General features: G+C 48.0%; 1 protein-coding gene across 4 annotated transcripts in view; it reads right to left on the bottom strand.

Annotated features, from left to right (window-relative positions):
• ZBTB35 (zinc finger and BTB domain containing 35) overlaps positions 1-12,840 on the bottom strand; it is a 164,993-nt gene that overhangs the window by 85,456 nt on the left and 66,697 nt on the right. The gene's annotated exons all lie outside the window — the stretch shown is intronic.

Here is a 12,840-nt window from a genome sequence, read left to right as displayed (position 1 = left end):
GTCGTGACGAAGGTGAGGAATTTGGCCGGTGATGTGATCACTGCCATTGGCGTCTTTTAGCCCTGGCATCCCGAGGTTTTCTTCCTCCCCTTCCGAACTGACCTTCTGGGTGGCGCCGGTCCTCGACTGAGACCTCTTCTGTCGGTTTTGCCGTGACAGCCGTTTGGGCGAATTTTGGAGCTTGGCAGTTGGAATCTGGATACTCTTGATTGGTAAGAACCGTTGTACGGTACTTGCTCAGAGTTTTGAAGCCTGGGTTGGCTATTTGAGTTTGGTTTTGTGATGACCGGTCATGCTTTGTATTGATTACTGTGAGAATATATGCGTTGCAACACATATAGGCAGGTCATGTGGAGATATTTCTCCGGAGTTGTGTAAATTTGAACGGCGCAACGTTTAAGTGCCATTTTCGATAATACTGCATATTTTGCATTATTTTTGAGCATGCCTGCTTTTAGCGCACTCCGTAAGTGGTGCTGCTGTTTTGGAAACCGGTTAAACCTCGAGGAATCTGCTCCAGCCCCCCCAGAAGGGACTCCTAATAGGGATATGTATGTGAAGCATGGTCTTTCTTCTATAATGTACAGCACAGTATGGAGGAAATACACCAAAAAGGATCCTGAGTTGCGCTGGCCTTTGTATGGATCATTTGATGTGCGTAAGATTGAGTATGTGGAACAGTGTATGTGTAAACGGCGTGCTCGGCAAGACATGTTTGAATGTGTACGGTTATGGGTGAAGGAAGTGCGTGAGCGAGAGAAACGTGAGAAAGCGCTGTTTGATAAAGAGCAACGGAAGAATGATCATGTGCGAGCACAGGAAGCGAAGCGTCGGGAGGAAAGAGAACTGGCGGAGAGGCAAGAGAAGGAGCGTAGGTTGCAAGTCTCGGGTCAATATGCTGTCCGCCAGCCACTCTATCCTGTCCTTACTAATCTTGAAGATGATTTTTATTTATTAGATCATTCTCCGCCTCCTTATGCTGGTGCGTCGGCCCCGAGATCGCAGGAGTCCGGATTGGTTTCGGATAAGGTAGACACGCGGTCTATGTTGTCAGTCGAGCGTATGAGTGAGCTTCGGAAAATTTCTCTCCGTGCACTTAAGGGCAAGTTATCCCTCACTGAATTGTTGGATTCTTGGGAAAAGTGGCAGGATAGAGAGAAGTTGTATTTTTTGGGACACTTTTCTGATGAAGTGATTACTGCCTTTCGGAAATATTCAGAAGTTTTTGAGCCTGATGATGTAGTATTAGATGCTAAAGCATTGCGTAACGGTGTTTTTTCTCCCTCTAAGGCACCTGATGCGGTTCGACGGCTGTTTGCATTACGGGACGCGGCGAGTGACCTTAAGGAGAGAGCGCGCCAAAAGGCAGGGGAACAGGAGCAGTCGAATCCGCGTGACGGCGATGACCAGTCATCTACCTCCCACTCAGATAAGAGCGAACTAGTGCATGCTAAACCGATGCGAGAGGCAGCACCTTTGTATGTTCCTCCTAAAGGAGCGGGAACTAGTTCGGATATTACTTCCGCCGATGCTAAGGGATATTTTGTGTATAATTGGGTCTATACTCCCTGGCATAGGGCTGATGTTATGGCATTGAAGAATGCTTTACCTGACCCCCGCAAAAAACCCAGCGGCCTTTTATGAAGAGGTCGAAGGGGCCTTGAATTCTTGTACTATGACTTTAGCGGATATAGATTTGTTCTTTGGGCTCATTTTACCACCGGATATGTGGAGGTCTGTGCGGAAGGTGGATGATGTTCCCGCTTTTAAGGCTAAGTGGTCTGAAATTGAGGATGAGGATAGGGAAAGAAAACCCGCGCAAAAACCACCGCAGATTATTTTAGATCTTCCCGCTGCTATCTTGACTAAGTTGAAAACGATTATTCCCCCTAAAAAGATTGACTGGAATATGTTAGCATCGTGTAAACAGAAGGTTGATGAATCAGTCTCAGATTTCTTTACGCGTTTTGAGGAGACATTTCATGATTTTAGTGGTCAGTCACTTACGGATGATACGGGTAGACATCTTTTCGTGGATAAATATGTGGCGAATTTATTACCGGGAATAGCAGCTCGTTTAAAAGCGAGTGAAAGTTCCTGGTCCACTTCGTCTCCGGCATCCCTCCTGACTATGGCTCAGTATTATGAGCGTCAGGAACAAGAAGCGAAGGGGCAGGAGGAGAAGAAATCGAAAGATTTGAAAACAAAGGTGATGTTAGCGCAAGTGTATGGTCCGCCTCGTCGGGGTGTCGATAGAGGTAGGGGAGGATTCTATGGTCCCCCTTCGGGTCGGTCAGATGTAAATAGGAATCAATGTGCGTATTGTAAACGGTCGGGCCATTGGGCCAGAGATTGTCCGGTGTTGTATGCATCTCGTCAGGGACGTGGTCAAGGCCCAGCGAGAGTAAGAGGGGTTTTTTCGAATTTCAGAGGGAATTCTAATGATCGTGCTCGCTTTGAACCTAACGCGCAGCAGCAAGATAGACCCAATGTATTTGATCGACAGCACCAGTACCAAATGTCAGGGATTGACAGCTCTGGGTACCATGATTCGCGGCATGCATAGGAGTGCGTTGGATGGGTGTTGGAATCAGTTGAAGTGCCGGTTGATCAGAAGGGTCCTTATGTTTCAGCGGAGGTTTTGGGTTCTACTGATCGGTTCCTAGTGGATACAGGAGCGACCCGCAGTGCGCTATCCAAACAATTGGTTCCGAGGGCTCCCCCATCTGGCTTAATGGTTACATCGGTAGGGTTTGATGGTACACTCTCTCGAAGCCCTCTTTCCCGACCCCTTGCATTCCATGTTGATCCCTTTTCTGCACCCTGTCCGTTTCTGCTTGCCCCGAACACGCCTGATAACATTATGGGTCTTGATATGCTCAAGCACTTCAGAGCTACGATCCGCTGCTCCCCCGCTGGAGTACGTGTGATATTAAATGATAATCACCCGATGACAGACCGGATGTGTGTGGTTGCGGAGGAGACTGCATTAGCTTCCCTCCCTCGTTCTTTGTGGGCCACTTCGGATACTGATGTGGGACAGATGGTGATTCCGCCTGTCCACATTAGTGTCCAGGAGGGTGCGGTGCTACCACGCCTCCCTCAGTATCGTATTTCCCAGGAGGGGGAGGAGGCACTCATACAGATTGTGCAGGATTTGATTAAAGCGGGAGTAGTGGAAGAAGTTCCCTATAATGTTTGCAACAGTCCTATCTTACCCATTTTGAAGAAAGATACGGATACCAGGGTTTATCGGTTTATCATTGATTTAAGGGAAGTGAACAAGATTGTGATTCCTCAGTATCCAGTGGTTTCTGACATCACAACGTTACTCACTTTGGTCCCGCCAACGGCGACCACGTTTTCAGTTATTGATTTGAAAAATGCCTTCTTTTCGATCCCTATTCACCCTGATAGCAGATACCTTTTCGGTTTTACCCTGAATAATAGGTCTTATAGATTTTGTAGAGTCCCTCAGGGCTATACAGAAAGCCCTAGTATTTACAGTCAAGCATTGAAAAGGCAATTGGATTCCTTTGTTCTGCCCGAGGGTGTCGCCCTTATACAATATGTCGATGACATCTTGTTGGCGGCTGACACTCCTGAGCTGTGTGAGAAGAGTACGTTATCCTTGCTTTCCTTTTTGGCATCTCACAATCACAAGGTGTCGAAGAAGAAATTGCAATTCTGTAGACCAAAGGTGACTTATTTGGGTCACCTTTTGTCTAAGGAGGGGCGTGCACTCACGTCAGATCGTATTCAAGCAATTTTGGACACGCCAGTGCCTTCCACACAGAAGGACGTGCGTGCATTTTTGGGTCTTGTTTCTTTTTGTAGGCAATGGATATTGGGGTTTTCACACATAGCTAAACCATTGTTAGCCCTTTTGACAAAGGACACACCAATTCCTCTTCCCTGGTCGAACGAGTGTGAAATTGCCTTTCAGAAATTGCGACAGGCCCTTTGTTCAGCACCAGTGTTAGGGACCCCTGATTATACGAAGCCCTTTTCACTGTATGTGCATGAGAAAGATGGATGTGCATTATCAGTTTTAGTGCAGATGCACGGCGACAAGCAGCGCCCTTGTGCATATTTTTCAGCCGTACTTGATCCTGTTGCCCGAGCATTGCCTGGTTGTTTTCGCTCGGTTGCGGCGACAGCTGTGTCAATACGTCAAAGTGAGGGAATTGTGTTATCTCACAAACTGTTGGTATTAGTCCCCCATGCTGTTGATGCCCTGCTTAATCAGACAAAGACGCAGCATTTGACCAGTGCCCGTTTAACGGGATATGAGTTGACGCTTTTGGCTCCTCATATTACGTTAAAGAGGTGTGTAACGTTAAACCCGGCCACATTGTTGCCATTCCCGGAAACTCAGTCTGAAGCACGGAAGGCACACGACTGTATTCTTGTGACTGAGGAACAGACAAAGGGTCGTATTGATCTCCAGGATACGCCCTTTACAGATGTAGATGGAGAACTGTGGGTGGACGGATCATGCCTGAAGCTACCAGATGGTACGACTTCAGCAGCGTATGCAATCACCACACTGCAAACAATAGTGGAGACAGCACGCATACCACAGAAATCAGCTCAAGCAGCGGAACTGATAGCATTAACACGAGCATGTGAGCTCAGTGCAGGAGTGTGTGTGAATGTTTATACAGATAGCCGCTATGCCTTCGGAGTAGCGCACGATTTCGGCCTACTCTGGAAGGAGAGAGGGTTTCTAACGTCACATGGAGCGCAGATAATGCACGGGGAGTTAGTTCACAACCTTTTGACTGCATTAACATATCCAAAGAAGATTGCTATAGTTAAATGTAGTGCCCATAAGAAAGTGGTTGATAAAGTTGGAGAAGGGAATGCTTTGGCAGACCGGGTGGCACGAGAGACTGCGATGCAGCCTGGTGCTACTGCAATGTATGTTGTGAAGTCACAGGCAGAAAGATGGCACGATGCTAGGAGAGAGGTGCTGGAAATACAGAGGACCGCTTCCGATAAGGAACGGGAGCAATGGTCCAATGATGGAGAATTAGATGACGAAGGATGTTGGAGAAATAAGCAGATGGATAAATGGAAGTTACCCACAGCCTTCGTACAACCTATGGTTCAGATGGCACATGGACTAGCGCATGTCGGAGCTTCCGCAATTGTTAAACTACTCACAGGAGTTTGGGAGCATCCGGAGATCGCTAGTACGGCAAAGAGGGTAGTGCAGACTTGCATGATTTGCCTGAGGTATAACCCAGGAAAGGGTACACGAACTCCAGCAGGAGGATTTGCAACACCTACTGCACCCTTTGAGGTTTTACATATGGATTACATTCAGCTTGAGCGCTGTAACAATCTGAAGTATGTTCTAGTAGTGGTTTGTGCCTTCAGCAAATGGGTTGAGGCATACCCTACGAAAGACAATACTGCAATAACTACAGCCAAAAAGCTATTGAAGGAGTTCTTCCCTCGATACGGTGTTTGCAGATTGCTATGGAGTGATAACGGACCTCATTTTATAGCAGATGTTATAAAGTATATCCTGAAGGGTCTAGGCATTACCCAGAAGTTCCATGCAGTATTTCACCCTCAGTCTGCGGGATTGGTATTGAAATATAACGGTACTCTGAAGCTTCCCTGGACCGGACCGGAATCAAGCATTGACTGGGGGAGAATGTCTGCATTGTCAGGATTCCGTCCGTCATTTGTTTGTTGTAACGCTTTTCGCCCTAAGTGGGATGGGTATTCCCAGACGTGGGACCCGTGCTCACTACGCCACTGGAGTCAAGCTATCCTGGCTGATGACGGCTGATAGCCAGAAACCGGTCCTAGGATGCTTGATTCCGGTCCAGGGAAGACATGGCTTGGCAGTTCGGGCTGGACTGTTCCCATGAGGCACAGGGTCAAGACTGATTTGCATATGGCCATGTCTAAACTGGGGTGGTGTAGTGGGCAAAAGAACGATTGATTTAACCCAGATCTCTTGACTGGGGAGAATGTCTGCATTGTTAGCATTCCGTCCATCATTTGTTTGTTGTAACGCTTTTCGCCCTAAGTGGGATGGGTATTCCCAGACGTGGGACCCGTGCTCACTACGCCACTGGAGTCAAGCTATCCTGGCTGATGACGGCTGATAGCCAGAAACCGGTCCTAGGACGCTTGATTCCGGTCCAGGGAAGACATGGCTTGGCAGTTCGGGCTGGACTGTTCCCATGAGGCACAGGGTCAAGACTGATTTGCATATGGCCATGTCTAAACTGGGGTGGTGTAGTGGGCAAAAGAACGATGGATTTAACCCAGATCTCTTGACTGGGGAGAATGTCTGCATTGTTAGCATTCCGTCCATCATTTGTTTGTTGTAACGCATCGCTCTCAGCAGCAGTAATCCTGGCTCCGGGGGAGCTTTTTTACTTGTCCTGGGTCTGAGCGGACCCGTGACTTATGTCGGAAGATACGGCTGCACTACCTGGCTGAGGGAGTATGATCGTGAGGGCCGCTGGGCAGGGCATGAGTCGGGGGTACACTATTTTCACAGATTGTACGCCGTCCGCCCTGCCAAGGATTTTGGCCCCACTGAATAATGTGCTGAACTCATCCCGGTGTAATCTCCAAACACCGGGACACTTTCAGCAGCGCTTGCACGTTGTTGTCTGCTTTCCATCTTCAACAAGCAACAACGTGCAGGCGGGGACGGGGCTTTCTTGTTTAAGACTCCTACTGGGTTCATATCAAAGGCCGAATTTGAGGGGTCATCAGGCCTCCTTTTGTTCCAGTCTCTTGGCTGGGAGAAGTCAGTAGCCTCACATCTGATGGAAATGAAGTGGAGGGGAAACAAAGGCTCCAGGAATTTTTATTTGGGTGGGCCAAGGGTGCGTTCGGGTTGGCTACAGCTGGCCTGATTTATCGCTTATATATCTAGCCAGGCCTGCTTCTGGGCCCTCCTTTATCTCTCCTTAGTCATACAGGGCCCAGTAAAACGCACTCTTTTCCAAGTCTCTTTCTAAACGTTATCACTCTCAAAAAGTGCTTTTTTTCCATGTAATGTCCCTTTGATGGGAAGAGGAGGTTTCTAAGGTGGGAGTCTCAGGCAAGTGACACTACTCGGGCTCCCTCTATGCGAGCCTTCAGGGAGAAACCCTCTTCATTACTACCTCATCTGACCCCTGACTCTGCAGCGCACTTCCTTACAGGCTTGATTATCCACTTTTCTACCACCCCTCTCCATTGCACCTTATCTCACAGCTGACCTTGGTCCCCAGCCCCATATCAGCCAGCATTCGGTTCCACTTTCATTATTCCCAGTGAAAAACAATAGTAAAATCACCTTCAAACTTGAAACATTGAATATAGCAGTAAGTGTAATTAGCATGCACTTTAAAGTATACTCCACAGTTGTCCTAATCACCGGACTGTTAATTAAATAAACAAAAACAGAAAGGCTATGACAGGGCTGGCTTTAGTGCTGGTGCAAAAGTCTTTTTTGGTGCCCCACCAATGACCTCTTTCTCTGTAGATAACTTAGCTACCACCCTCCAACAGTGCCCTTCATCTCACCGTAGCCCCTCATGTACTTCTCCTCAGACTCCCTCAATACCACCCTCCACCAGTGCCCCTCATCTCTGTAGCTCCCCCACCCCATGACCCCCTTTCAGATTTCCTCACTGCCACCCTCCACCAGCGCCCCTCATCTCTCCGTTGTCACCCCCCCCCCCCACCCCATGACCTTCTCCTCGGATTCCCTCACTGCCACCCTCCACCAGTGCCCCTCATCTCTCTGTAGTTCCTCCCCACCCCATGACCTCGTCCTCAGATTCCCTCACTGCCACCCTCCACCAGTGCCCCTCGTCTCTCTGTAGTTCCCCCCCCCCCACCCCACCCCATGACCTCCTCCTCGGCTTCCCTCACTGCCATCCTCCACTAGTGTCCCTCATTTCTCCGTAGCCCTCCACCCCATGACCTCCTCCTCGGATTCCCTCACTGCCACCCTCAACCAGTGCCCCTTATCTCTTTGTTGCCCCTCTATCATATCAATTTCATTTGTTGTATAGCGCTACTCATATCAGTGTAGGGTTCACAGTACTTTACATAACAGCACACATCATACGGAGATAATAAATCAGTCTACGGGGAATGTCACATAAGCCAATGAGGATTACAAGGTGTAGAAAATCACGTCATCCATACTGGTGGACAATATATTTTACGAGGGTTTGGTCTGGAGAAGCACAAACTCAGGATTTAAAGAGTACTCCAGTGGTTGGGGGTTGGCTTTACTGATAAAAATGTATAACTGCCCAAACAAAATCTTCTTAGCAACATTAGAATAATGAAAGACTGGAGAAGTTCTAACTATATCACAACACAAAAAAGCGAAGTTTGTATGCAGCTCTTTGAAGCCAGTTCATAGGTTACTGTCTAGGATAGTAACTTCTGAACTGCAAGTAACACAATGATATCTGTGACAAAGGCAGTAACCCACTGCGCTATTCCCATAAAATTCAGTTTATCTGCATTTAAAAACTACGAACAGACAAATGGTTGCTCTGCAGCAGGATCATAGATCATCAGTTATCTGAATTTTTTTATTGTTGTTGTACATCGGTGGCAGATTCACTGTGAGGGCGAAGGCTCCTATTTGGGTGGGCCTGGCACACCCGGCCCACCCGCTAGAACTAGGCCTGGGGAGGAGCCTGACGGCCGGGTTCAGTGAGAGGCTCTGGTGGATTTCTGGCCTACTACAATGCTGTGGACATTATCTGGCAATGACCATTACTTTTTACGGCCCTGCCCGGGCTCTTGAGATTTGTGGTGAGGCCTAGGAGAGCCGGTTGGCCAGCACAGAGACCCTCGGTGTTGCCTGTGGCCTAGGAGCCCTCCCTAGTGAGGCATAAATAGGTGGCCTACCTGCTCCAGTGACACTGGGAGTGGAGCAGACTGATAGGCCTTTGACGGCCTCATAGATTTGGTTCTTGGGGCATGTGCAACGGACGGAGGCCACGCTGGGGCTTGTGGGCTTCCTAAACGAGCCGGACAGTGAGGTTGCGTGGACAGCGGAGCTGGATGGGCCCAGGATCTAGTGGGGCCGCCGCTGGTTTGGAGTTCTTGGGCTGGTTGCCTGTTCTGGTGCCCAGTTGTGGGTGCTAGTGCTACCTGGTGACTGTTTCGCATTTCCTCGTTGAATCCTGGAGTCTCCGTCAAATTCCTGTCCTTTATCTGCACGGGGGATCCTGGAGGTGCGTCTCCCTTCGTCCTGCCAGTGGTGCTTGCTGTCAGTCCTGGAGCTTGCTACGGCGCCCTTGTTCACTCATAATTTGGGACGAGGCCGGAGCTGGCAATGAACATTATCACACGCTCGTCATGGAGAAGGACAGGTCCCAAAGACAAGTGCAGGGCAACACAATCACGCAGTACACCACTCCGCACCAGGCAACACACTCTAGAGCGTACTGTTGATTTTCAGGCAAGTCTGCTGGTACTGCAGTTAGGGACTGTGGCGGCCCAGGAACTGGATTCAGATCTCATTTTGGGGGAGTTTAGGACGGCCCTTGCCTGTCTTCCAAGAGGGGGGAAGGAGCCGGGGAGCGATGGCTTTCCTGCTGAGTTTTATCATGCCTTCACTCTGGACCTCACGCAACGACTGGCTGAGGTGTTTTAGGAGGCTTGTGATCATGGTATTTTGCCCCCATCCATGCACAAGGGTTGTATTTCTATAGTGTTGAAGCCAGGCGCAGTGACCTCTAACCCGTCTGCCTATCGTCCTCTTATAATGATTAACACTGACACAAAGATTCTATGTAAGGTACTTGCTTCTAGGCTGCAATCGGTGATCTCTCACCTGGTGCATGTGGATCAGTGTGGCTTTATACCGAACATAACCATGAACCTGAGACCGCTGATTTATGTCCTGCCTGAAGTGGAGGGTAGGGGAGAAAAACTGGTGGTGGTTTCTATCGATATTGCCAAGGCTTTTGATACAGTGGACTGGCATTATCTGATGTGTGTGTTTGAAGTAATGGGATTTGGTGCACAGAATCAGTCCCGAGTGAGTCTATTGTATACTAAACCGAAGGTTAGGGTGAAGGCTGGTCGCCTTTGCTCAGACTCCTGGGTGGTGGGTAGCGGTACCAGACAAGGCTCTTTCGCCCTTACTCTTTGCCATAGCGCTTGAACCACTGGCGATCCAAATTCGGCAGAAAATGATGGAATGGGGTATCCGAGTGGGTAATGTTAATCACCTAGTCACTCTTTATGCTGACAACACCCTCTTTTATCTGAGTGCCCTGCAGGAGTCCTTACCTCTGCTCCTCCAATATCAAGACACATTTGGAAAGCGTATGGGTCTTAGGATTAATCAGGGTACATCGCTGCTGTTCTCCCGGGTGCATTGGTGGATGCGGACCCTGCCTTCCTGCCTCTGCTTTGCGAAACTGATAAGTTCCATTACTAGGGAATCATGGTGCCCGCTCTGTCTCGCAACTATGGTGCTGCAATATAGACATCATGTAGGGTCCACATGCCTCGGACCAATTTTGGAATACTCTTCCGCTGTCTCTAATGGGACGAGTAGCCATGGGTAAGATGGTATTTTTGCCATATTATCTGCACACTATGCAGCATTCGTTTGACACTCCCACTGGGTGACATTTCAGAGATTGCACTCTCTTCTTACGACGCTTGTGTGACTGAGTAGGGTGGTACGCAAATTTCTGATTTTGCCTACACTGGAGGGTGGGTTGCCGGTCCCCAATATGGAGATGTATTACTTGGCCTCCCAGCTACAACATGCTGCCCATTGGTTCTCAAAGGGCAGGGGACTGGAAGAAAGCACGTTTGGCAGACGAGACACTACTCTCCCACAGCAGTTGTTTTCAGGAGGGGCGGGATGAGGCGCCAGGATCGTACCTCATCGAGCACACGGCGTCCCTCTGGTAGAGAGCCGTCAAGGTTGTGCTGGGGGAGAACCCCCTTCGCTCAGGAATTTAACTTCTGGGAACTACCAGCTTTACATACACTTGGGTAGTCGGTTGATGTTTCTGTCTGGCTTGTGGGTGGATGAGAGACCCTCTGGGATGTGTATCTCTGTGAGGACTATCACCTTTGAGGAAGCTTAGGTGACATTTGGAATAGGGAATGGGCAATTATGAACACATGCCAGTATAGCTGCTATAACTCGGGAAATATGGTCCATGTTTCTAACTGCATCGTCCACTTCACTTTTGTTCTGAGGGTTGTGGACCTGGGGGAGCCAGTCACTTAGGTTTGCATCTATATAGGGCCATGTTCACTGACGAACCCCCGCCCTGTTCTCGGCCAGGTCTTCTTCCACCTGGCCCACACTCACACCAAAAACCAAATCTGATTGGATTAGAGAGGGGAAGGTCTAGGGTGGGGGGGTGGGGCAGCACTCCTGTATGTTCATGCAATTTCAAACCACTATACTCTAGCAGGCACAGAAGATCTCGCCTCGGTTGTAGCCACTCTCTGCCAGTAATCGGCTCAGGCACCAGTCCTGATACCCTAAATCATCCAGGGAAGACCGGTTCCCAAACTAATAGGGCTCAATGGGAAAGTGACTACCTTAAAAAATATCATAGTATGTAAGTCATGCACATGTCACAAGCAACTCTTTAATATGTCTTGTGCTCTTTAAGGGCCATTAGTTCAGAGCATAGACGTGCTGAGTTACACTGTGCCGCAAAATTCCTTCTTAGACTGATCTGAATCTGGCACCCAGGCAATACATATGCACTTGGAGACAACCTATAAGATTATTTTTTTACAGTATTATAGAATTCTGCTTCACGGTGAATGATAATCCTCAGTTGCACTTTATGTAAAACTTTTGATGGTAATTTATACAAAATATTTACATTTAATTTCTGCTCCTGAATAGTCGATTGCATACAGTTGAGAAACGTTCCATTTCAACTCTTCAAACAGTCGTGTTCAGGGAAGGGTGTGCTACTGTTAAAGTGACCTCTGCAGGACAATGAAGGCATTCCATATGCGTTTTAGTAACTTCAGATTTTCATTGAGATTCTGACATATGCTGCTGTCTGATGAAGACTGGATCCACCCCAGACAGATGAACGTTATGTAATATATTATTGGCATGTGTCTAGTTTTCTGGTTCTCTTCTCAAGCACTGAAGAAGTTTTGCAAATCACTGCCAGAGGAATTTGAAACATTGCTTAACCCTTTTGATGTTAGACCTATCTCCCTGCCTCCCCCGAACCCTCTGCTAAGCGTTATGGTTTGGCTATTTGGGCTGGGAGGGTGGGGGTGGGGCGAGAAATTAGCTCCAAAACAGCAAAAACTTTTTTTGGAGGGTAAATAGGGGAATAAGTGCTGCAGAAGAAAGTATCTTGTTTTCCTGCAAATGGCATTAACAAAAGATTTGCAGGGATAAAGTCACCATCTGTCCAGCTTTCATGAGCAGGCATACTTGATTTAGAAATACACTTTTTTTTATTTTACAGAGTTTTGGCGTTTTTACTGGAGATAGCCAATCTTTCCTATTTTTTTTGCTTTCAACCTCCTCCCAGTTTGTTGTGGAAATGGGTATGAAACCCATGGTGGATCCCGGACAGCTAAACAAAAATAAAATTCTGAATTCAGCAAGGGATCATTTGTGTAGATCCTTTCACGCTTTCCCATAGAAGTAACAGTTGAATTAAGAAAACATTGAATTAGAGTTGGGAAAAAAACCAAAAAAAAACAAGCCATTTGGGACTATGTTTTCCTCTCTAACTTCTTGTTACTATGGCACATTTTTGAAAGCAGTACACTGTTACATGCGCTAAACCCTTCCCGTAGGGTTTGAAGGTTCTCTAAGAACCTGAGTTA

This window comes from Triturus cristatus, chromosome 2_1 (assembly GCF_964204655.1).
Source record: "Triturus cristatus chromosome 2_1, aTriCri1.1, whole genome shotgun sequence".
NCBI lineage: Eukaryota > Metazoa > Chordata > Amphibia > Caudata > Salamandridae > Triturus > Triturus cristatus.
The sequence above is the reverse complement of the archived record's forward strand: the minus strand, read 5'-3'. Positions and strand labels throughout refer to the sequence as shown.